The sequence below is a fragment of the Rattus norvegicus genome, chromosome 18 (assembly GCF_036323735.1).
Source record: "Rattus norvegicus strain BN/NHsdMcwi chromosome 18, GRCr8, whole genome shotgun sequence".
Lineage (NCBI taxonomy): Eukaryota > Metazoa > Chordata > Mammalia > Rodentia > Muridae > Rattus > Rattus norvegicus.
Window position 1 is genome coordinate 60,808,063 of NC_086036.1, and position 21,422 is coordinate 60,829,484.

At 46.3% G+C, this 21,422-nt stretch overlaps 1 protein-coding gene across 11 annotated transcripts in view; it reads left to right on the forward strand.

Annotated features, from left to right (window-relative positions):
* The window catches only part of Nedd4l (NEDD4 like E3 ubiquitin protein ligase), a 332,907-nt gene that overhangs the window by 144,145 nt on the left and 167,340 nt on the right, over window positions 1-21,422 (forward strand). The window contains exon 1 of one of the 11 annotated variants that reach the window (XM_063277202.1): window positions 15,209-15,919. The exons of 9 other annotated variants lie outside the window; for them this stretch is intronic. The gene's annotated coding sequence lies outside the window, so the exon portion shown is untranslated. Of the gene's footprint in view, window positions 1-15,208; window positions 15,920-21,422 lie in introns of those variants that run through there. One more of the 11 variants, XM_063277208.1, reaches the window with a different exon arrangement.

The window sequence follows — 21,422 nt, forward strand, 5'->3', positions numbered from 1 at the left end:
CCTGGAGTAGTGGCCACAGGTCCCAGCTCCTCCCAAGACCTCACATCTTCTCTCTCCAAAGCATGGCAGCAAACCCCGTTCTCCTTCCTTGTGTCTCCCTCCCTCCAAGGACCCCGAAGTTCTGCCTGTCCCTTCTGCCCAGCAACTGACCCATGGCCTTCTTTACTGACAGATCAAGAACCAATTGGAGAACAGGACCTAAGAGTCATAACCACCTCCTACAATGGGAGGCCTTGAGTAGTATGTGGATATTCGAAACGGGCATGATGGTGTGTTAGTTCTTGACGCCATGTGGCAAATACTACAGAACGAACATGTAAGTTGGAACCAATGACATTCCTACCTCCAATGGGCACAGGAGAGGTGCCAGTAGTATTGTAGATGGCATTGTCCCCAAGCTGTTCATCCTCCTACCCATCCTGTATGCAAGCTTCTTGACACAGCTGCTCTCTAGTTATCCTGTACACTAAAAACACACCTTAGTTCCGCCCTCTCCCACTTTCTCCTTTTCTTAAGCTTTAATGAGTACTTGTTCACTAAGAATGGCAATCGCCAGCCTAGAACCTGATTGGAAAGTGCTTCAACATAAGATGAGAAATCTGCAAGGTGTAGCAAGGGCAAAGAGGTGATTTCTGTACCCGAACACAGAGCTGATGGCCAGTGAACTTTGAAAAACAGATCATTCCGACAATCTCTCACGGGTGAAAAGTAATATATAGGTAGGAGAAAGAACCAGCACCTAGGCAGATGCCTTATTCACAGGTTTTGCGGAAAAATGGGGACGGGTGCTTGCTTAGAGTCCCAACAGAGCGTCGGTCTGCAGTGTCAGAGTTGTTTTGCTCACTATAAATGGAGTCCAGTCTTTGTGTATGTGCATGGGGGTAGGGTTTGTCTATAATCTGTGGCTGTTCCTGTGCAGTAGAAATGTGTGAAGGCAGTGGTTCTCAACCTTCCTAATGCTGCGACCTTTTAATTGCAGTTTCTCATATTGTGATGACCCTCACACCATGAAATTATTTTAGTTACTACGTCAGAACTGTAATTTGGCTATGTATTTGCTATGTAAATATCTGTGTTGTCCAATGGTCTCAGGCGACCCCTGTGAAAGGGTTGCTAATGCCTCTAAGTGGATCATGACCCACAGGTTTAGAATCACTGTGTGGATTAAGGCACCTGGGGTGTCCATCTTAGGAAGAGCCAGCTAGTGGAGTCTAAGAGGCTTAATGCCTAAGAATCCCCGAGCCCCGCTCTACCTTCTCCACACGTCTGGACTTGATGGCAGCAGCACTATTGCCCTTCTCTGCAATGGTGTTCTCTGGGGACTCTGTCACCCTGAAACTTGCCTCTGTTCTCTGGTATGTGTACCCTCTCCTGTGTGCCCTAGTAACCAAGCTCTGGCCAGCCTTTGGGGTCTACAGGGTGCATAAACAGGGTGCAGTTCGTTAGTTGCTGTTCACTTAAGGTAGAGATGTGACTCTCTCCCAGCAAAGTACATTTGGCCCCCCAAAGAAGAGATTGTTTCCTCACAGGTTCTGGAGACCCCAAGGAACACTAGGTGGTAGCCAGCAGAAGACTTGCTGTTACCAAAGTAGCATCTTATTGACACTTGCTGGGGGAGAGGGTTCAGGAGTAGATGAAAGAGGTATAGAGGATACTCGGTTTTCCTTCTGGCTTTCATAATAGCCGCCAGCATCGCAGACAATAGTACTTGCTTCAACTCCTAGATAAATCATTAGTGTGTCAATTGTTGTCATGAGTCAGAGCCTCTAAAGTGTCTTCCCTTAAAGAGGCTGAGCTTTCTTCTCAATCTCTTGTCATAGGGTCTAAAAATGGAAGCATGAGTCCAAGCTCTTTCCAGATCATAAACTAATTCTGAGTTAATAGAGCATAGGCGATTGAGTGCCATTTTCAAATGCCTCCAGCCAGGTTGGGACCTTTAACACCTCAAAATTCCCTGGAGTGAGGATCAAGGGACTAGCAGTCATGTGGCTTCTGGTCTTAGATGGCCTTCTAAGTAGGTCAGAGCCTCCCACACCACTCTGGGATGCATAGGCCTTGGTCTTTTCAGCATCCACTTCTGAGACTTGCCTCATTAAGCCAAGAAGGGCTTTCTTCTCATAGTGTGTGTGTTGGCTGAACCTGGGACTGCAGTGGCTTCAGAAGGACTGATCCTTCTCACTCACAGTTCCACATAGCAGTTCATCATCAAAAGCAGTGAGGGCAGGAACCTGAAGGCAGGAGCTGATGCAGAGGCCATGAAGGGGTGCTGCTTACTGGCTTGCTCCCCACGGCTTGCTCAGCCTGCTTTCTTATAGAACCCAGAACCACCAACCCAGGGATGGAAACACTCACAATGGTCTGCTCCCCACCCCATCAATCACTAATTAAGAAAGTGCCCTACATGCTTGCCTGTAGCCCAATCTTATGAATTTCTGTCCTGACTTCCTTTGATGATGAACAGATGTGGAAGTGTAAGCCAAATAAACTCTTTCCTCCCTAACCTGCTTTTGGTCATGGTGTTTCAGCACCGAAATAGTAACCCTAACTAAGCCTAAGACCAGATGGAGCCATCATCTCCTGCTGGCTTGCTAATGCTCTACTCAGAGAAGGCCAGCTATGTGTTCATACCCCGACTTAATTGCACGGCTCTCAAAACTTTCATCTGACTTAAACCATGTGTGATGTGTAGACCAATGGCCTCAGGTGGGGCAGGCAAGAGAATCAAAAAGTCAAGGTTCTTTGGCTACCTTGGGATTTTCCAGGGCAGCCTGAGCTAGAGACTCTTAAAATTCTTGTTTCCCTCTGTGGTTAGTTTTTCTTCTTGCTCTTTGTAGAAATTTTTAAATGTTATATAATATTCGTCTAGACTAGGGAAGGTACTTTTAGTATCGAAGGTTGGGGGTACAAAAGTCACTTGAAGGAGTGACGTTTGCACCGTAAGAGTTTGAAAGACATCGAATAGAAAATAGGCAAAGCAAAGGAAAGAGAAATTAACAGATGAAGGTGACCGTTAAACTAGAAGCAAAGCAAAGTCCGGATTGCTAAGGAAATTCAGCAGCTGGTCAGTCAGAAGGACAAATGGAAGACAGGAGTCCATACAGAGTAGGGGCCCAGGATGGTGACTGAGCCACTGAGCCCAAAGAACAGCATGTGGGAGAATGGCAGAGCGCCGCAATGAGCCATCGGTGATTTAAGAGAAGCCGTCCATGGTTTAGAACACTAATTCTGAGAACCCTAGGACCTTAGCACATTCCTTTTGCACTAGAAATAACAGTCTAAACCGTGTGCCCCAGCCCCCCATGTGTACACACACACAAGCCTCTCTGCCTTGATGAATTCTGCAGGGAGGAAAGTACAAGTCCTTGTCGAGCAGGTAAGACCCTGCATGGGATATGAATGAACAAGCACTGGTGGGGTTTTTTTGTTTGTTTGTTTTTTGTTTTTTGTTTTTTTAATTTTCCATGAAGTCCTTTAAAACAGAGTGAGAAAGGGGTGGGGGTGGGTGCGACCCCGAGTTTCAGGTCAGTCTGAGTTCTACAGCAAGATTCTTTCTCAGAAAACAAACAAATAAAGAGAGTTGGGCAATAGTAACGGGGAAGAGAGACGGGTTGGATGCACGGCAGGTGGGTAGCAGTATTTACAGGAAAGTGCTGGGCACAGCCCTAGCCAACACACTGGAAAACATAGGGCTGATTCACTAGTAAAACACCAATGGCCAAAACCTACCCAAGAACCAGTGTAAAGCTGGATAGACCAGTTTCTATAGCAGAGACAAGAAGGGCAGCTGAGAGCAGAAAAGGGCAGGCAGGCTGCATGGGGTTTCCTAGTTTTGTTTTTAGCTATCCTAGCCAACCTTTAAAGAACACAAAGTTTCAGTGTTACTTGTACTACTCAAAGGCCTGGAGACACACGGAAAGGCTCCCAGTACACTTAGAGAATCAGCATAATTTTAACCTGAGAGCTGGGTTCTCCCATCGTGGGTGGGGGAGGGGCTCGTGAAGTCCTACCCTAACTGAGGAGCTGTTGACCATTGGTGGCTGCTGGGTAGGTGGAGAGCCAGTTTTCTGCAAGGATGCAGTCCCTGAGAGGTTGCCCATTCTCCAACAGAGGGTCTTCTACCAGTGCACACACAAGCAGCACTAAATAGATTTGGTAGACTTTACAAAAGTAAAAACAGCACAGTAACCTGGGAGGGAAGAGTGGTGGGGGCGCTAGGGTGGGGTTGGGGATAGGCGGTGGATTTTATTAAAATGTGTTAATGGGTTTATGGAATTGTCAGACAATAAAATACGGATACACTTTGAATATTTTTTTTTTTTTTTACGAGCCACCACACTGGGAGTCAAACCCAGGACCTCTGCCAGAGCAGTTAAGCACTAAACCATCACTGTAACCCCATGGAGCAGTGTAGACTAATATTATCTATGCAAAGAGTTTACAATAACTTATTAACGAATAGATTTGTGGGTTATATTAAAAGGTTAATACGTCATAGTCGGTGCTTCCCTCCAGTGAAACTGGGTGCTAAAGGACTGGAGACTTTTCTAGATGCTATCAGGAGATGTGTGTTTACCAGGGCAGCAGAGGCTGAGAAGCTGGCTGATAAAGATAGTAGCTATTAATAATATAATAAGTTTGAAAAGGCAAACCAGGAGGAAGAAGAATAACAAAAGGTATGCTCACATGTGTGTGTGTGTGTGTGTGTGTGTGTGTGTGTGTGTGTGTGAGAGAGAGAGAGAGAGAGAGAGAGAGAGAGAAAGAGAGAGAGAGAGAGAGAGAAAACAGCAGAAATTTAAAAGTCAAAACTCTCAAAATGTTTCAGTTAAAATTTGGAATCAGCAAGGAGTCCCCTTTTACAATTATTTAATATTGCACTGAAGGCTCGATGAAAGGTTTGTGTGCCTGGAATTCTAAGAGCCTCTAAGGGAAAGCAGTTTCTAAAAACAGTAACAATTGTTGGGGGGCTAGATTTAAAACACAAACAATAAACATTTTATTTAGGAAACCGCCTGCTCTTTCAAAGACGAATGCATGGAAACGCAAGGCAACCATTTGTCTTAGTTGGGGTTTCTACTCACAGCCAGAAACAACTCTGGGAGGAAAGGATTTGTTTCATCTTAAAGCTCTGGTCTCCCTTCATGGCTGAGGGAAGTCAGGACAGGAATTCCCGGCAGAGACCTGGAGGCGGGAACTGCAGTAGAAGCCATAGAGAAACAGTGTAACTAGCTTGCTTAGCCTGCTTTCTTAGCTACCATCCAGGACTACCTGGCCAGGTGTGGCAGCAGCCCAGTGACCTGAGGCATCCCACATCAAGAAAATATACTTTGCCTCCAGGCAAATCTTAAGGAGGCATTTTCTCAATGAAGAGTTCCTCTTCCCAGACGACCCTAGCTTGTGTGAAGTTGACCCAAACAAAACAAAACAAACCCAAAAACCATTGAGCACAATTGAACTTGATACACAAAAGTTTGACACTGCTAAAGTTCCTTTCTTTTTTGCCCCTCATCTGATTGCTGAAGTTCCTTTCTTTTTTGTCCCCCCCCCCCCATCGGATTGCCAATATCACAATATAAAGCCTAGTATAACTTTTAAAGTTCCACAGTCTTTTTAAAAGTACAGTCTCCTTCAAATATACAAAGGATTTTTTAAAGTAAAAATACAAAGTCTCTAAAAATCCAAAGTCCCTCAACTGTAGGTTCCTGCAAAATAAAATGAGTTACACACGTTAGAACCAGAGCACACTGGAAATTTCAACAAAGCAAAACCAACATCCAGCCCTATACGTAGGATCATACAGTCATCGTCCTCGGTCTGAGACTCATTGACAATCGTCGGGCTCCTCTTGAGCCCTGCCCTTCACAGGACAATAGCTTGTCTCCTAGGTTCAGGCCAGCTCCACCCTATAACTGTTGCTGTCCTGGCATCTCCAAAATTCTGGTACCTCTGTTGCTACTTGACTGCCCTTCACCAGTTGCCTTCCTTGGGCTGTCGTCAGGTACTGTGACCATGCCAAATGATTCCAAGCCCCATCTTGTCTGCATGACTCCTTCAACTGCATCTGAGGCTGCATCCACAACTCTCCTGATCTCTCATAGTGCCAATCTTCAGACACTTTCCATGTCTTCAAACCAGGACCACCTGAGAAGCTCATACCCATTACCAAGTTCAGCCACGGACACAAGGCACACCCTTGCTACACCACAGCTTCTGGTCACTGACCCAGAGCAACCACTTCTCAGAAGATTTTATCTCAATGCTGCTGGCCTCTTCTTACACACCACTAATTTTCCAGCAAAGCTAAGAATTCCCATTAGTGGTTCTGGGCTCTTAAGCACAGTTGATTCATCAGCCCCAGCTGACCAGAACCACAGATTCTTAATTTGAAATATGGAATGGTCCCGATAGTCTTGAAGGGATTCTCAAAAGTTCCCCTGAAGCGTCACAAGCCGGGCCACCATCTTCTGCACTGCTGTCAACCTTCTTATCTTCCAAGCCTACCCAGCAGCCCATTAAGCTCCGATTGCTCAGTGACTGTTTTAGCCCACACTTCTGAACTCCTTCCCAGGCCTTCCCACGATGGTCACAGCATTCACATCCCACACTCCTGGTGTAGTTTCTGTCCTCACTTCCTTTCTGTCCGTGTGGTATACAACATGACAAGGCCACCCAGGAAGCAAAGAGTCTATGTCAGTTTACACACACTCTATTTTGAAAGGCAGTCAGGACAGGAACTCAAGGAAGGAGCTGGAGGCAAGAACTAAAATAGAAGCCAGGCAGGAACAATGCTCACAGGCTAGCTCAACCTGCTTTCATATACTGTCCAGGAACACCACCTGCCCAGGGGTGGCACCACCCCAATGACCTGGGCCCTCCTACACCCATCATTAACCAAGAAAATACCCCCGCACACTTGCCTAGAGGCAGTGTGTGTGATGAGACCTTCTCTGAATTGAGATTCCCTCTTCTCAGATGACTGTAGCTTGTGTCAAGTTGACAAAAACAACAACTACAACCACAACAGTAACAACAAAACAACAAGCACACTATTCCGACATCATCCTTAGTGAAAATATGAACTAAATCCCCAAAGAGTGAAACTATAAAGCCACAAATGTATTTAACACAGATTAACAAGTAAATTTATTGTGATCCTTTTTAGAATCGCAGAGTTGTTCTTTTTTTAAATCGAATAAAAACCAATCCTGATGTCTCTATCAAAGGATAAATGCATAATTCTGGGGGAAGAGCCGAGGTGAATGTGAGGGAAGAAAGTCAAGCGAGCACAGATTTGGCCCAGAGACGATCACAGGATGCTGAGAAACGTTTCCACGCTCAAAGCCGCATGGTTCAGGGTCCAAAGGACTCGGTGGAACCAGACAGAGCGCGAGGCTGTCTCTCTGGGTAAGGGGCAGTTCCTCTGCGATAAGAGGGATGCGCGCACGCGCACTGTGTTGCTCTCAAGGTACAGATTAGGCTCTGTCTTCCTCTGGAGCGGGGTGGCAGGAAGGACCCAGGGATGACTCAGTTTGTGTTGCCACAGATAAGCCCCAGAGTCTTCTAAACCCTAACCCCATACAGACAATGCAGTCTTTAAGAAGCAAATGTGAGAAATTTGTAAAGTCCTGCTGCGAGGGAGGACTTGGACAAAACCTAATGTGGGAAAGACAGTGGGACATCAGCGCCTGGGGACGGGAGAGCAGTGAGGCGGGAGTGGGTGAGTGGGTGGAGGAGCGCCCTCATAGATGCAAAGGGGAGGGGGAGAGAGGCTGGGGGGTTGGGGAGGGAAAACTAGGAAGGGGGATATCATATGAAGTATAAACGAATAAAACGATTAATAATAAATAAGACATTGGGGCGCATTTTAAGGGAAAACCCTTGTGTAGTAAAAGATACACTTTGTAAGCATGGGGAAGGGCTGGACGTGTTCCTGGGCTGAGCTGGGGTGGGGGTGGGGGTGGGGAGCAGAGGTTGATGCGGATGACAAAGAACAGGACAACCGGATTCCCAAACCTCTCCTCCCTGCCAGATTAGCAGCTGAGCTGCTGCTGCCCAGCTGGCTGACTACATGTCAACCGCATCCATGTTCTCCCTGCGGAGGAAGCTGCAGAGGCCTGTGGTTTGAGGTTAGAAACCCTGGCTTCTTTCTCTTAGACCATGGACTCTTTCTTATGCCACAGGGCTCCTGAGTTGATCTCCTGATCTCTCTGGATTTTTCTGAGCATCCTAATTAAATTTCTACACCCCCCACCCCCCACCCCCCACCCCCTCCCGAGACCCTGTCCGTGTATTGCTTTCCAGCACGTGAAATGGCTTGGGTGTTTTTCAAAACCCCATTAATGTAGCTAAGGACATCTTCCCACATCTGCCCCCATCTTGAAAAGCCCTGTGGTGTTTGTTGGTGTAGCTGTGGTTTCTGTAAAAAAAAAAATTACTAGTATTGAATCTTCGATCCATCTTGAACATTCCCAGAGTCAGGCTAGACATATAGTTCAGTTGGTAAAGTGCTGGCAATAACTGTAGTCACCCCCCTCCCTCACCCTCACCTCCCTCACATGAAAAGGAGGCTGGGAGTGTTAATGGGCTCTGTAGTTCTGGTTCTGGTAAGATGGAGACAGGAGGACCCCTGGGACCCACTGAGCAGCCCAGCCTTCTTAGCCAGCAGAACCTGTGCCAAAATAAGTAGCTATACGGTTGGTGTCTGAGGAACAGTGGCCGAGGGAGCAAGTGTACACATGGATCACTCCACCTCCACCCCAGCTTAAAGAGCAAGCTTAACCAGTGGGCACTATGGACTCAAGGGTCTCAGCCATTTTGGTCCGTTTTTGGTAAAGTGTGGTGAAGTTCAAGGTGATGAGAGCATTTTTAGCACAAACCAGGGAGCAGGAAAAGTATGATGGATAACCTTCATAGCCTAGCCTGGTGACATGCTCCCAAAGCAGCCGGGCTCCCACACAGCACCACCATCTGGAGAGTGTTCACTCAGACACGAGCTGGTTGCCACTTTTCAGAGCAGACACTGGGAAGTTGCCCACTAGTCCCTCCCTGCTGGTTGCAGCTGGTGCTGAGAACAGCCTCTCTCCTGTGCTTGGCATCACCCTGTTTTGTCGCTCCTTTTACTTTGCCAGCCTGGAAAGGAGAAGCCATCATTTTCTGTCTTTAATTAGTTGAAGTGTCCAGGACTCTTAGTGCTTTCTTGTTTCCTTTTTATAAAGTACTGGCTTGTAGCCTTTTGTCCCTTTCCCTCCCAGGGTGTTGTTGATTTTTTCATGGCTGTGAAGTTCTTTATAAAAAGAAAACAAGTGGATTCGACCACTTCTTTATGCAGCCAGTGTTCACCCTCAATTAATTGCATGTTATTATGAAGACACTTTTAACATTGCGCTTTTCAGTATAGCCCTTCAGTAGTGCCTTGGAAAGTTAACAATTATTTATAGCATTACTTGTTCTTGTTAAAGATAAAAAGGGGCTTTCCCCTCTCCTTGGAAAAATGACAGAAGTTTCTATGTCTAAACACAAGGAGGAAACGACTGTCAACTACTGCATCATTGCATACCAGGCAACGTCTCTCTGTTTATCTTTTGGGAGGGAGTGTGGGTTTTTCTGATTGCCCTCATAACGTTGTAACTTATTCCACCATGTGATACGTAATGACATTCGGGTTTCTGAGTGTTCAAGCGTCTTGTTTTGTCCTGTCTGCTGAGAGCTTCTAGTTTTTTTGTTCTTGTTTTTTTTTTGGGGGGGGGGGGTTCTTTTTTTTTTTTTTTTTTTTTCCGGAGCTGGGGACCGAACCCAGGGCCTTGCGCTTCCTAGGCAAGCGCTCTACCACTGAGCTAAATCCCCAACCCCTTTTGTTCTTGTTTTAAGAAAGTGGGAAAAGATGTGAATATCTTTGTGCAAAACCAAAAGGTTTTAAACTGGATTCTGTTTTTGTGTTTCTTTCTTGGAAATGGGATTACTAACTAAAAAGAATTTTGGTAGCTAAACACTTTTTATGCGTTTCCTATTTGTGTTCCTGTCGGCATAGTCGATAGTCCTTTAAGAATGAAGGACTTTCAGGAGACACAGTCTGAAAGAGGCAGGTCCAAATGAACTTGAAAGGTTTGGCAAGGTCAGTGGGAGAGTGGTCTAATTGAGGTTTAGGGAACAGGCAGGAGCCACAGTTCTTCAGGGCTGTGTGGGCTGTTATGAGGAATTTGCATTTTTATGGTGGAGGTTGAAGGAAGTGGACCTCCGTGTTGCCAGAAATGGGAGTGGTTCTCTGTCAGTGTTGCAGGTGAGAGTGGCCCCAGGGTAGTTAGGAGGCTGTAGTAAGAGCCTACAATGGATGAGGGCTTCAACATATGTAGTAGCTTCAGGTGCAGAAAGGAGAGAAGGGGGCACACAGGCACCTTTCAGCTGATGAGTGGGACGTGTGAGAAGGACAACAAGAGAGTGTGACTGACAGCCCCTGAGGTGTGTCTGTGTGGTGGGGTGTTGCATGTGTTGGAGTAGCAGAGCCTGAGCTCCTTTGAAGTCTTCTTAGCTCCTTAGACTTCCAAGTACAAACAAGCTGGGAGACTGGCCAGTGTTGGGTGGACATCACAGTGTTTGACGTGTGTTTGGAGTTCTAGATAACAGCCCTGAAAGCTCAACATCAGGAACACAGTCATTTCACAAACGGGCATAGCTATAAGCTGCCAGAGGTTTCAGAGATACAGACTGGGAGGCCGTATATATGCTTGGGGCAGAGCAGCGTACAGCCTTGTGTACTGAATGGCATTTGGAGAATCCAGGGGCCCAGTCCTCCTCTCAGTAAAACCATAACCCTTGTTTGAAGCTTTGATAAGTGCAGAAGAACATGATCCGGGAACCTATGAAGGACCCTAACCACACATGCGTCCTCTTTTATACTTAGGTACTGGGACAATAAACTAAACCAAGGCAGGAGAGTCTGCTTGAAGACCTTCGTAGAGAAATTCAAGACCCAGGGTCACAAAGCTCTGTCTGCGTTACATAAAGAGTTTTGCCAGCACCAAGTCATCCTTGTTTTGCTTCGTTTCCTTCCTCCCCCACCAAGTGTCCCAGTTTCTCTTCTACTGTAGCTGCTTCTGAGCAAGGCAGAGAAAGTTGGGATTCTATTCTACATCAAGCATCTGGGTTCTCTCTCCCCCTGTGATTACTCATCCTTCAATAAGTGACAGTACAGTCATGTCACCATTTTTAAATACCCTTCATTAATCACAGCAGATAAAATGTAAAGATAAAAGACAAGCCTATAAGTCCCGTAAATCCTATAAACCCAAGCAGAGAGGGAATTGATCACCACCTCATTGCCTTTCTTTCCAGCCCTTTGGCTGTGTTTATAATTAGATATATAGAAACATAAACAGTATTTTATGGTAAACATTTCATGATAGCTTATGTTTTTAATAATTTTTAGAGACTACATATTATACATTAAATCATGGAGGCTTTTTAGGGAAAAAAATCCTTGAAGATTTCACTAGTTGGCAGATCCTTTTAAAGTTAAAAGAAAATAAAAACCAAACCTGAACTATCTTTGGAATACTAAGAATTTCAAATTTTATGTTCTTAAGATCTTGTTTTGATTAAAGTCACTCTTTTTTTTTTTTTAAAGATTTATTATATTTCTATGAGTATACTGTAGCTATCTTCAGACATGCCAGAAGAGGGCATCGGATCCCATTGCAGATGGTTATGAGCCACCATGTGGTTGCTGGGATTTGAACTTGGGACCTCTGGAAGAGCAGTCAGTGCTCTTAACCGCTGAGCCATCTCTCCAGCCCGATTAAAGTCACTCTTAACCATTCGTATTCCTTTTGGATATGCTAGCTAAACTTTAATTATCTTTTAAATATACTTTCCCATGGCTCAGGAGATAGACTTAGTGTTTAAAAGCACTTGCTCTTGTAGAGGACCTGGGTTCAGTTCCCAGCACCCACATCAGCACATCAGATGGCTTCTCACTGACTTCACCTCCCGTTCCAGAGAATCCAATCTCTTCTGGTCCTCATGGTCATCTTCATTGTGTATACACATTTACACACACACGCACACACACACACAATTTATAAAATAAATGAATTATATATACATCTTGTAATTCATTGGAATATACTGATTTAGTGTCATTTATAAAACCTACATGTGTAAGGTGTGAGTGTGTGTGTGACTGTAAGTGTGTGTATGTGTAAGGTGTGTGTATGTGTGTGAGTGTAAGGTTTGTATGTGTAAGGTGAGTGTGTGTATGACTGTTAAGGTGTGTATGTGTGTGCGTGTATGAGAGAGAGAGAGAGAGAGAGAGAGAGAGAGAGAGAGAGAGAGAGAGAGAAAGAAACACTGGGCTGGGCTCACTTCATGAAATACCTTAGTGTCCACCTTGTAAGCATGAAGACCTCAGTTCCATCCATCAGAATCCACATTTAGCAAATGATTTGATTAGTGACGGTTATAAGTCCTAGCTTATAAACAACCCAGTTGTCCTTGAATAATGAACAGTCCTGAGCAGGTGGTTTGGTAGTACATCAGAAGTTCCTGCAGGTCATCCAAAGCTGCATACTTAATCGATAATACCGAATTATGGGAACATCGGCATCTTAAAATGTGCGTCCCTGAGGGTTGAACCCTGGGCCAAGTACATTCTGGGCAAGCTTCTTACCTCCTTCTCATTCCTTCTCCCCCTCCTCCACTTTGCATATTTGAAATGAATCTCCGTCAGTTCCCTAGGCTAGTGTGGTGCTCCCTCTGCATTCCAGGCAGAGTTTTAATTTATGATCCTATTGCTTCAACTTCCATAATGGCCGGGAGTAGCTCTCTGTGTTTTGCGGTTATACTGTAGCCGGGCAGCGTCAGTGCGATTTTAAAATAATAACTTGAAATGTCATTTGGAAAAGAACTGTCTCCAAGAAATAGACAGGAACGAAGGCTTCTGGCTGGCCCTTCCCTGGTCGTTCTCAGCTCTTCTTCCTGGGCCCTCTTCTTGGCCAGAGAAGACTCTGGGGCATGCTGGGAAGGACTGCTGTCTCTTTTCCTTCAGGTGCTGACTGCGTGCTGCCCGTGTTGTGAAACTGAGGCATCATCAGTCTGACGACGTCAACTCCTTCCTGTTTATCAGCCCTTGCTTTTCTCAGCCTGGCACGAGCCTCTTCAGCTTCCATTGGGGAGATGCTAAAGCTCCAGCACACTCCTTGGATTCTATACTAGTCCTTCCCCATGGCTCCAAGGCCTCCACCACCATGATCTGCCCTAGGTCCTGTTCCTTCAACCAGTGGCTTTATCTGGAGCCAAGTTACCCTCCAGGGACTTTGAGCAGTCTCTGTAGCTGTTCTCTGTTCTCCATTCTCATACCTGTGCGGACCGGCTACCTAGTGGACAGTGGCAAGGTTGCAGACAAACATCCTACAGTGTAAAAGATGCCCCACACCAAAGCAAACCAGGACTGAAGCTGCCCCAATATCCACACTGAAAGGCTAAGCTAACCTTTTGTAGACTGGCTCTCTGGCCTGCTCTGTCCCCTTTGTTATCTGAGGTCTTGTCCATGTCACCCTTCACTGTCGTCTAAGTAGGGGCACTCGGGGAGACAAACATGGGAGATCAGGCTAGTAGGATGGTCCTATGATACCCCAATGAATAGGAATATGGTACTCACACTTGGGTGTAGAAAGACCGGGCCCTGGTTTCTTCCCATAGGCAAAAGGAATCACACTTAGACTTCTGGCCACTACTAATTAAAAACTTTTTTTTTAACATGTCTGAATTTCATGCTGAGATTGTTAAGGACTGGTCAGTTGCGTTGCCGGCTGAGCATAAACTGGTTTCTGTGGGTTCCAGAGAAGGAAACGGTTGACCTGAGAACCCATGTTTGACTGAAGTGGGAACATTTGATGGAGAAAGGTCTTCCCCTTTTCCGAATGAGGTATTCTGCATGACTTTTCAGTCGAATCCTTGCTGGGAAGGAAGGGGAGTCCTGGAGTAGAGCGTACAGCTGGGAACCAGAGTTCCATGTGTTTGGTGCTTTTAATATTAATACTAACATTAATATTAATATTAGTATGCGTCATCACTTACCTAATATTCCTTCTCTAGGTTTACCATAACAGAGTCCCACAGCCTGTGTGGCTTCACTGTCACACACATTTCCCCTCCTAGTTCTGCAGGCCTAGAGGTCTTAAAGTCAAGGTGTTTGAAATCGGAATTGGTTAATTCTCTCTCCCTAGCTGGCAATGGCTATCTTCTTCCAGTCGTCCCTCCACCTGTGTGTGTGTGTCCTGATTTACCTTTTATAAGGACACAGTCACATTGGGTTAGGATCCACCCTACTGACCTTATTTTAACTTTATTACCTTTCTAATGGTCCTATCTGTGAGGTTATATTCTGAGGCACCCGGGGGCTCAACCCATCACAGGTAGCATTTACTTGGAAGTAGAAGTGCTTTTAATCACTTACGTGCGCACACATATGTGTCCAGATATGCACACATATGTGTGCAGGCCAGAGAACACCCTCCGGTGTTGTTTTCTCCTGCCCTCTCCGCCTTGATTTTTTAAGTCAGGTTCGCTCACTGACCCGGAGGTCTCCAAGTGAGCTAGTCAGTAATCTGGCTGTTTCCACCTCCCTGGTGAAGAGATTACAGATAGACACTACTATGCCCGGAATAATTTTTTTAAACATATATTCTGAAGGATGGAACTTCGTGTCTTTGAGCTTGCAAGGCTGACACTTACTTAGCCATTTCCAGCCCAGTGCTTTCTGTGTTTATGTGAAGATATAAACTATTTCTCCCCTCTCCACACACACACACACACACACACACACACACACACACACACCTTACACATCTTTTTAAGTGTGTTTGCTTACAGGGACTTGTGGTTCCTCTGTTGCCTCTTTCTTTAGCCATTGTCCCCAGCCTCCTGCTTTGAGTTCCTTGCCTTGCTTCCCCAGGCAGACAATGATCAGGAAGTGTAAGGGAAATAAACCCTTTCATCCACAAGTTGCTTTGGTCTCTGTTTTATCAACAATGGGCCAAGAACAGGTGGTCAGGCTGCCCAAATGAGAAGCCAGTCAAGCAGTCAAGAGTCAAGTGCACAGAACAAGGCAGTACTCCGTAGTCTCTGGGCACCCAGGGTGGGGGAGATGGGGGGTGGAGGGGGGTTACTGGGATTGTGGATTTGTAGTCAGGACTCACCTTTCCCGAAATACCCAGTCTCACCTGCTGTTCCTTCTCAGTGTGGTAGTCATAGATGATAGTTAGTTTTGAAGCTACTTTAAGCTCTCTGAGAGCCAGGAAGTTGTGATTTCCAACCTGTCTGGTGTGGGGCCCAGCTAAAACAATGGGACAAGGGCTGAGTGAGCCATGGATGGGGTAAGTGAAAGGTGGAAGCCTGGTCCTCTGCCTACCCAGAGAACAAGTGCTCTAAGCAAGCCAGATAGCCCAGAGACCACATGACCTGTGCTCACATCCCACACTGGGTTCAACAGTCCATTGAGGACTGTCCTTGGGAGAGAAGATACTCTAAGAGCAAGCACAGGTAACTTGACTGCAGGGCACTGGGTGAGAGGATTTCAGCTAATTACAGAGCTGGGTGGAGTTAATCCTTAGCTAGGGACTGGGTGGAGCTTGACATGAGTCCAGGTTCCCATCAAGAAGCATTCTGGTCTAGCTGTCCCTGAGGTGATTCATCAGCCTGAGAGCAGCAGGGTTCTGGTAGCCTTTCTCAGATGTGTTAAAACTTGCTGGTGTTCAGAGTGCCTACAGAGAGAGGTGCGTGGTGCAGACGCTGCTCTGAAGCAAGGAAGGTAGAAGACCAGGTAGGGAGTCCCAGGGTTGCCCAGGTGGACTCCTCAACACCAGTCCAGCCCGGCACTTCCCAGCAACACACGTGTCTTGTTTGCCTTGATCCTTGAGGACAACCACAGGTAAGAACAAAGACACCACTGTAAGTTCGTGGTGTGGGTGTATGGCATCCACTGGCACAGAGTGCAATTTTTGTCGTAATATTGTTTTCCTATCGGGGATGTTACTCTGACACATACCTAGAGTTTCTTCCATTGTAAGTGCTTTTGAGGGTTAGCGAGAGCCGGCGGGATTTTTTCTTGTGGGTAAAGGAGTTGGCAGACAAACTTGAAAGGGGCTATGGCATGAACCAGGATCTGTTTTTGCTTTCTTCTCCGTCTTGACAGTTTAGAAAAATGTACAGTGTTCGTCTCCCAAAGGAACACAGGAAGGTTACTTTTGGTATCTTTTAAAAAGAAAAGAGTCACTGCTTAAAGTCTATGAACATTGTTCTCCGATTTAGAAATCATTATTTTGGGCAGAAAATGCACAAACCTTCTTCCTGTTGTGTGTTGAGTCCCTATTTCTGTGACGTTTCACTGGAGAAGAGGGAGGTACCAGCCGTCCCTGGCTTCCGGTGAAATATCATCTTAAGCCGAGCAATGGTTTACTTGGAAGACTCGTGGTTTAAGTTCAGATCGTTAGATGGCAGTCATAGAAGTCTTACTTCCGTCAGGACTTGCCTTATGTAACTTAGTATAAGTTACCGAATTTATAAAAATGATTTATTTTGAGAGAATCAGAATGAAAGGCCAGAACATATTCAACTGAATTGTTCTTTGGTGTTTAGCTGTCATTTGTCATGTATGTTACTCATGCATGCAAATACTCAGTGTGATTAAAATGTGATATTTGTTTCTTTACCATCTCATCTGGTGATTCATAAACTGTTAGTTTAGTAGTGTGTCCGTAAGCCTGGAATAAATGAGTGTGGGCCACGCCTTCTGTTAATGAGCCTGGTTACTTTCCATGGGTATTCTGATGGTGTTGTGTTAAGACAGCTAGGATCTAAAGGGATGCAGAGAGGTCAGAGATGTGACGTATTAAAAGCTATAGTCAGATCTGAGTTCCTTGACACCACTGTATTTCACATTGAAACGTACGTCGTCTACATGCGTTTGAATTGGATTCTGCCTGAGGTGGTGGGGGCCCAATAACTGAACTATGTAAAAGACGCAGAAATTAAACACTGTCAGAGGTGTGAGGAAGACAAGGTGAGCTTCATTGCCCCTGCAAAGCTGAAGCCAGTGACTGTCGTGTCAGGAGATGAGGGGAAGAGGGTTTTTATTAATTAGACAAGAGAAAAGAGACAGGAGCTGCTGCTGTGGCTTTCTCGTGCATTTTCACAGCCCCTGCTTTCAGGGGGAAAAAAGGCTTTTCTACCCAAGAAGACTCTGTGGAATCCATATTGCAACTGACTGTGGGCTTTTAGAACCCCATGTGTGGCATGTTCAGCTGCCGGTGCCTGGGCTGTTCGAGACCAGAGGATGCAAGGCAGGGGTTCCATGAACCCTCAAAGTGTGGATACCATAGTGGAGAAGGGCTCTTTGCTGGCCTGCGATGCTGGCATTCCTGGTGCACAGAAGGGGACTTCCTTGTTTATAGGCAGTGTTTGGGAGTGGAGGGCTGGCTTGGTTGTCTCCATTTCATTTCAGGTGTTGGGGGGGGGTTGTTTGTTTGTTTGTTCTGTGACTTTCTGTTTTCTTGTTGGGTTTTTCTGTTTTAGTTTTTTGTTTTGTTTTTCATTAGTCTAAACCTGCTAGGGATTTTTCAAAGTAGTTTTCAAGGGCAGCTCCTTACATAGGAAGATAGAGATCTCTCCCCCCACTCCATCCCCACCCCCCCTGGAGTTGGCTGCTGCTGATGCCATTTTGTTATTATGCAGAGCGCTCCCTTACAGGTGGGCCACTGGGGTCCAGGTTTTTGAGGTCATTCACCACGGAGCCACAGCAAGAGCTGCGTTCTCAGCCCCATTTCATTTTTTTCATAGTCTGTGTTTGGACTGTGTCCCTCCCTGGTAGCTCAGAATTCCGCAGAGGGCCACGTGGCACGACATTCGCCTCAGTAAATGTTTGTGTTTCCCTTGTTCCTGGCCTATTTGGATTCTGAGGGGCACGGATGGACATTGGATAGTCAGGTCCCCGGAGCCATTCCATCTCCCAGGCCAACGAACGGCTCTCAACCTTCCCAATGCTATGACCCTTTTAATACAGTTTAGTTCCTCAATTCGGTGACCACCCACCCCCCCAGCCATAAAATTATTTTTGTTGCTACTTCATAACTATAATTTTGCTACCGTTATGAACCATAATATAAGTATGCGATATGCAGGATATCTGGTAAGTGACCACCAAAGGAGCCACGACACACAGGTTAAGAAATACTGCCTAGGCACAAGGGAAGATTCCCCACCAGCAGCCCTGAAATCCAAGGAGACCGGGTTTCCCACCTTTCTTGAAACCCTGTATCACCCCTCTTCCTCCCGGCAGTGGTTCCCAGAAGGAGTCGGGTAATCACAAACTACCTGCTTGCAGCTGAGGCACAGGTCAGCCACTCTGTTCACTGCAGTTCACTGAAAGAAGGTTCAGAGTCTTGAGCTGCTGACTGACATCCCCACCCCCACCCCTGCTCTGTCCATGCCTCTAAAAACAAAGGATTGATTTTTCTTCTAGAAAATGGAAGAATGTGTGGACATTTCAGGAAAAGCACATGGTGCACCCCTCCCCCCCCCACCACCACACACACACCCGCCTGCACCCCGGGCAGTGAACAGTGAGATTTCAGACCAAGTGAAAATGCAGGCCTGACAGATTCAAGCATAGTCAATGGCTGGAACTACCTGACACAGCCCCCTTTGAGTGATGTAAGCTGTCTTACTCACTCACTCTTACTCATGTGGCCGGCTGCAGGCAGAGAATCACATGCAGTTATAAACAGACACTTCTGACCCTGGTCAGTGACTAGAAACTTTGTCACAGAATAGGAAGGCTCGTGATCCGGGAATTCCTGGGCAGAGGCCTTTCAGGATCCCCTGGGGCATGATCTTTGGGACCTTTGCCAGTGTGGAGGTTTGAATTAGTTATCACTCAGTTATCAGGATGTATGTAAGCTTTAGAGTCAAGGAAGTCTGACTTCCTAAAGACTTTGTCGGGTGTGACAGGCCTCTGGAGTGTAACTGGTCTGTGTCCTACCCCCTTTTGTTGAGGTTTTCAGTAGAATGAGATCTGAGGCCATTGAGTGAATGTTATATCTGAGATAGATTTGTTCTGTCTGGCATTGTATTTAAGTAAGAAACTCTTTGAGTGCATGGTTTAAGCACTTACCTTGCTCACTGCTTGGAAATAATTTCTTATTCTTCCAACACGGCAGAATGAATGGTGACTGTCTCTTTAGCTACCGAGGAATACATTTCTTGCACTCATCAGTTTTTGTTGGGCTAATAGTCCTTTAAATTACATTCTGATTTTTATGTGGTTCTGCTTACGTATTAGCAATGCTATAGCAATAGGCAGAGTGACGATAGTTCCTCAAAGACTTGATTCATAAGCCTGATCAGATGGCTGATGAACTAGGTGGCCTGCTTTTGGTAGCTGGTTTCCACGAGTTAGGTTGTTTGTCCACTGTTTGTTGGCGGGAAATCCTGCAGCCCAGGCAGAGTGATTCTGTCCCCCTGGGCACACCAGGAGAGCCCTGCTTCTACAAAAGAATGATGCCAGGAGCTGATGGGGTCTGAGACACACCGAGAAAAGGGCGGCAGAGGAGAAGACAAGAGTCAAGGCCCTGTCACCTCCGATTGGAAATGAGAGTCCCCAGAGATGGCGTTCATACCTTCTTAGGAAAAGCTCCTTAAAAACTTAATTCCGAGTGTGACACAGGGCTCGGAGATTTGATGACAAAGTTCCCTAGCTTTACCCAGTTATGGAAAGAAAACTCAAAATCTGCACAGCGAGGCTGAGCTGAAAGAGTGGGCGGTGCAAGGAGCAGCCCACAGCCGCGGCTCCAGCATCCTCTTGTGCTGCCTTCTCCACCACCTCCTCTAGTTGCCTCATCTTGGGTCCTCCCTGAATGATAATTAAGTTGCTGGTTTGTTGTGTTCATACACATCTCTATTTAGCTTTGCTTATCTATGTTTGGGAAGGGGGGAAACGTGGTCGGAGAACAAAGTCAAAAGCATCCCCTCAGTTCCTAATTGAGAATGCACCAGTTAAGAGGCCTCCCCGCTGTAAAGTGAAACTCACATTTATCGGACCCATAAGTACCGAGTCCTCTGGGGACCACTCCCAACACAGGTGCTTGAGATGCCATGAGCTCATTAGGGCCTGAGCCAGGGACTTGCCTCTCTGCCTGCAGGGAACTTTCAGCCTGCTGGGCCTGACTAACCATAATAATCGAGTCCACAGATCATATACTTATGATAGGGTTAGGAGCCATAAAGAGAAGCAGTCGAGGAAGGAAGTGGCAATTGCAATGTGGGTGTGATTCTCCGAGTGTTTGGGGTTTCTCCTGCCTGGTAGCTTCTCCTGTTACCCAGTCTAGCTGGTTGTGGTTAGAGTGTAAGTTGGACCGGACAGTAGATTTGTGGTCGGAAGTCCACTTTAACAGATCTCTAAAAGGGATCCTTCCCAGGGAGAGGTGTAAAATATTCTGCCTAGAGGGTGAATGGCCATCGATCTTAGAGCAGAATAAAAAGATATTAACCGGGGAGAACAAATTTTCCATCACCGAGGAGGATACTCAAGAACCATTTATTTGATATGGAAACTAGAAGTTCTCTTCGCCCCAGCAGGAGAGCCACAGAATGAACTAAAGTATCCAGAGGAGACAGCAGGTAACAACAGAATCCAAGGATCAAAGGTATGTCTGGCTCATGGATGGATGGTCAGAGTGAATGGAAATGAGGACACGGACATGATTGCTCCTAGATGTGGCTGAGGCGAAGGGTTTTACGGTAGATACGAGGAGAGTACAGGCAGAGGCATGTGCAAGGGTCCAAACTGAACAGGGCCATGAGAGGAGCGGAAGGGGCAGCAAACAAGAGAGAATGGGGGAGGGGGAGATGGCAAAAGAGGGGACCAGGAGCCAAGAGGGGAGGACAAGAGAGCCTGTGGCCAGTTTAAATAGGAAAGAGAAGCTAGGGGAAGGGGAGGGAAGGAAAGTCCCTGAACTGGAGAGGTTTAGGATAGGGGTTGGGTGGGAGGTCAGGGTACGATTCGCCGTGTTAAATGAGCACCACAGTTAGCCATTCATCCTAGGTTTCTTTGGGACGTGGAACCGAGGACTCTTAGTCTCCAAGTTTAGGAAGTTGTGTTAGATGAGGTGACCTCAGAGCCCTGGTTTTCCCTTTAGGATTAGGATCCATCACCACAGCTACTGAGTCTAGCCTGGTAACTTGTTACTCTGCCCCTAAAGGATAAACGCTAGGGAGAGAAAGAAGCAAGTGGGAGTCCACATGTAGAGATGCAACTCCGTTCTCTCCACAACTTCTACTCTCAGCTCCGCTGGAAATAAGGGAGGTTTTCTCAGTTCTTTAGGAGACGGATGAGGCATGAGCCAGTACACGGTGACCACCATCTAAAGCTGAGCAGC